Genomic DNA, 4,441 nt, shown 5'->3' with positions numbered 1-4,441 from the left:
TATAGATGCACGTAGGGATACAGATGTGGTCACCGATATAGATGCACGTAGGGATACAGATGTGCTCACAGATACAGATGCACGTAGGGATACAGATGTGCTCACAGATACAGATGCACATAGGGATACAGATGTGCTCCCAGATACAGATGCACGTAGGGATACAGAGCTAGAATCAGATACAGATGCACATAGGGATGCAGGTGTAGAAGCAGATACAGATGCACACACGGATACAGATGTAGACGCGCACATAGATACGCACACAATACAGATGTAGACCCAGATATTGGTGCACATATGGATACAGATACAGATACGGATGGATTCAGATACAGCTGCAGACGTAGGCAGGCACACGGATACAAGACTTGGGCATACACAATGATGCACAGTGTTGATACATCATTAATCATAGAAAATGTTATACATAAGTAAAGCTTTCAAACAGAACATTAGCTTCTGTGTTGTGGCAGACAGGAAGAGATGGTAGAAAGCTGGTAAACAGCATGAGTCACTTTCTTAACTTGTTTAATTTATTAGCAAATCAGAATCCTGAAAGAAGAGAAGGCTGCATTTTTGACACCCCATCCCAGGGCCACACAAAGGCAAAGGTGTCATTTGGTGTTCCGGAGACAGCCTCAAGTGTGAGTTAAGCTGATGTGATGCATTGAATTACATGAGCTGGTAGAGAAAGCTGAGGAGCGAGCTGGAGTCGCCCGCCGCCCGCTCTGGCCTCCACGCAGAGAGAACAGTGTCTTCTCTTCCAGGGCGTGCTGCCGAGATCAGAGCGGACTGAGATGAGATGCGAGAGTCAGGGTGCTCTGGGGATGGCAATTTGGGAGCCATCAGTTTATAGCTGGTTCTGACCATAACTCTAAATCTGTGTGGTTATTCAGACGAGCCAATCAGCACTGGATATTTGATAGGCAAACTCAATAACCATTTATAATCCTGACAGGTTAAGGGTCTCCAAGGCAAACCTTAATATACACAATGGGTTTGAAAATAAGAGAAAACAAATAAAGAAATCTCTATATTCCTGAGCAAATGTCTTTTCTTTCTCTGGTCCTACAGTCTTCCAATCAGAGGTTTGCTTTATCATCCCCATCCTCTCAGGACACACAAAACCGTTTTCAATCTATTTTTCTCAGTAGCCCACCATCCAGCCTTCATGTCTGTGTCTGTCTGTAACTCACGTGGCTGTTTGGAAGTTATTCTTTAATGAAGACGGGGAGAAAGGGAAACCAGAGCTGACCTGAGGACACTTTAGAATGTGTCAATAAATTTAAGATTGAGAACTAAACTAGAAAATCGAGTGTTTATCACATCTGTCCTATAAAATAACTTGAAATTGTGAGAAGAAAGATTAACCACTAGCCCAATATTTTTTTTTAAATTTTTTTTATTGTTATGTTAATCCCCATACATTATTACATCCTTAGTTTTAGATATAGTGTTCCATGATTCATTGTTTGTGCATAACACCCAGTGCTCCATGCAGAACGTGCCCTCCTCAATACCCATCACCAGGCTAACCCATCCTCCCAACCCCCTCCCCTCTAGAACCCTCAGTTTGTTTTTCAGAGTCCATCGTCTCTCATGGTTCTTCTCCCCCTCCGATTTCCCCCCCTTCATTCTTCCCCTCCTGCTACATTCTTCTTCTTCTTTTTTTCTTTCTTAACATATATTGCATTATTTGTTTCAGAGGTACAGATCTGAGATTCAACAGTCCTGCACAATTCACAGCGCTTACCAGAGCACATACCCTCCCCAGTGTCCATCACCCAGTCACCCCATCCCTCCCACCCCACCCCCCACTCCAGCAACCCTCAGTTTGTTTCCTGAGATTAAGAATTCCTCATATCAGTGAGGTCATATGATACATGTCTTTCTCTGTTTGACTTATTTCGCTCAGCATAATACCCTCCAGTTCCATCCATGTCGTTGCAAATGGCAAGATCTTATTCCTTTTGATCCACTAGCCCAATATTTTTAAGGGATTAACACCTAGCATATTGCATTGCTCACAGTAGGTACCCAATTTATCCTAAAAAAATATCCAGGAAAAGGACATTCTTCAAGTAGAAAACTGAAATTAAAATTAGCGGCAGCAAGAATTCTCTCTCTCACCCTCCTTCCTTATGTTCCTTCTCTTTCCCTCCCTTTTGCTTTTTCTCATGACTTCCTTCTCTCTCTCATTATAAAACAATTCTAGTTCCAGTGCAGTTATAATGAGAGTCTGTTATATGGAACCTTAGCTTAAATAAAATGTATACTAATTATATGAAGAACTGTGTCAATTGCCACTCAGTCAAAATGAACGTGTGTATTTATTGATTATTTAGTAGGAGGTATCTTTAAGTATTTACATTTCTCTTGGGTCCACAAGATGCATGTGACAATTATGAAAAATTAAATACAAAATCAAGAGTTACATTACATCAAAGAATAATACAAAAGTAATTCCCCAGAAAGGAGTGATTTATGTATTCAGCCAATAAATGTCGATTGATCACCTTCTATGTATTGTACCAGGCACCACACTCTGTGGAAGACATAAAACACAACGAACTTCCTCAAGGAATTTTACTCCCTTCGAGGTGCCAGGCATGCATAATGAGATGCAGAACATGGTATTCACTGTGACGTTTCGTTTTCAAAGGAATTCTTTGAAAGAAGCATTCTTGTCAAGATGAAATCAAGAGAGACATGACTTTTGGCAGCAAAGTCCTGTGGGAGAGGCAGCAAACAAAGGACATGAGATAATAAGACAAAAAGGATGGGACAAGAGAGAAGCAAAGGTCAAGTGTCCTCCAAGTGACCCTTCCCATGACCATCCCATTTAGTACTCGGAGGCTGGACCTTCAGTGGAGTTATTAGGGTCCACACGTACTGGAGATGCAGAGGCTGGAGAATTCTGTTGTTACTTTTTTATCATCATAGAGGGAACAATAGCATTCTGCGTAGATACAAAGCTTGAGAGAGAAAGGGTGCCTCCTGTGCCGGGGACTTCCCCAAAGGTGCAGAGGCTTGTCTGACTCCAGAGGAATTGTAGCTCGACTCAAGTGTGGGATGACCCACAGTAAAACTTTTCTAAGCCCTGAGTCTTTGAAAGAGGTAAACTGGGATTGATTATTTCGTGCAGATCGAGTAGTTCGTGCAAAGCCATGGAGGCATCAGAGAATGTGTCTTCCAGCTCAATGTTGTGTCGGGTGTGGTTCATTAGGGGAAGTATCATGGGTGAGGCTGATCTTTTATGTCATGGAACGGGGATCGTAATTTTTCCTGAAGCCGATGAAAATCCATGATGAGTTCAGAGTGAGGTGTGGGGGTGAAGGAGTCATCCTGGTTATATTATCACATGGTAGACATCGTCACAATGCGGAGAGACTGAAGGAAGTGAGTTCAGAGCAGTAGGACCAGGAAACAATGTACCCAAACTGCTTTGGGGCATTAGGCTTTATTCACCAAAAGACGTATTTTCAAAGAAGAGTGAGTAGTTTTGGAAGTATGGAACATGTTAAATTTGAGACAGGTATATAAGGAAGTCATCTATTCAGAAAACTCCTCCACACCCATGGGACACAATATGTGGTTGGCCTCACATCTCTCCATAGCCTCATTCAGTTTCAGAAAAAAGACACGCACTCTCTTCCAGCACTTGCCCCATTTTTTAAGGGAAGTTTGGCAATATTTTGCCATCACAAATGATCTTGCCTGTGTTTTGGCAGACACCTGTAGAGGTTAGAACTAAGTGTGTCTCTGAGTGACAGAAGAAACAAAGTAATAGTGATTTCAATAAGAGGTAAGTTTCATTCTTCTACATGAGAAAGGAGTTTGGAAGTGGGCATCCCGGAGATCCATGATCTTTGGGAAGCAAGGTGAATTCTCCCTCCACTCCGCCATTGGTGGCAAAACCTTCGCTTTTCCAGAAGGCTGCTCAAGCTCTGGCCATTACATCTGATTAAATACATTGGTTTGGAAGCCAAGCCCCGTGTAGCTGAATCTCATTGCAGGTCACAATGTAAGCTTTCCTTTAAGAGCAAAGTCAGAGCCAACATTTTCAAATGGCACAATGTGCGTTCTTTAAACATTTACAATGGGGAAGAAAAAGTAAAGATCTTAACTGGAAATGGGCCAGAGAAAGACAGCCATGGCCATTGCGGGTCTGACAGTGACACCTTGGGGTTATGTTAGGGTACTGGGGCTGTGGCTGCTGACTCTGGTCCAATGGACTTATTCCCAATTCTGTGGGATGGAGCTCCTTTATTCATATTCAAACATCAGTGTGTTTCCATGACTTGCTATCTGTGCCTTTGGGCAAAATGGCATGATAGGACTTAAATTCTTTGTCTACATATTTGTCCAAATGGTAAATTTGTTTGCAGACATGACCACTGTGTGTGAGGTTCTTCGTCCCAACTGCCAAGTGCCCATA

The sequence above is a fragment of the Phoca vitulina genome, unplaced genomic scaffold (assembly GCF_004348235.1).
Source record: "Phoca vitulina isolate PV1807 unplaced genomic scaffold, GSC_HSeal_1.0 scaffold17, whole genome shotgun sequence".
NCBI lineage: Eukaryota > Metazoa > Chordata > Mammalia > Carnivora > Phocidae > Phoca > Phoca vitulina.
The sequence above is the reverse complement of the archived record's forward strand: the minus strand, read 5'-3'. Positions refer to the sequence as shown.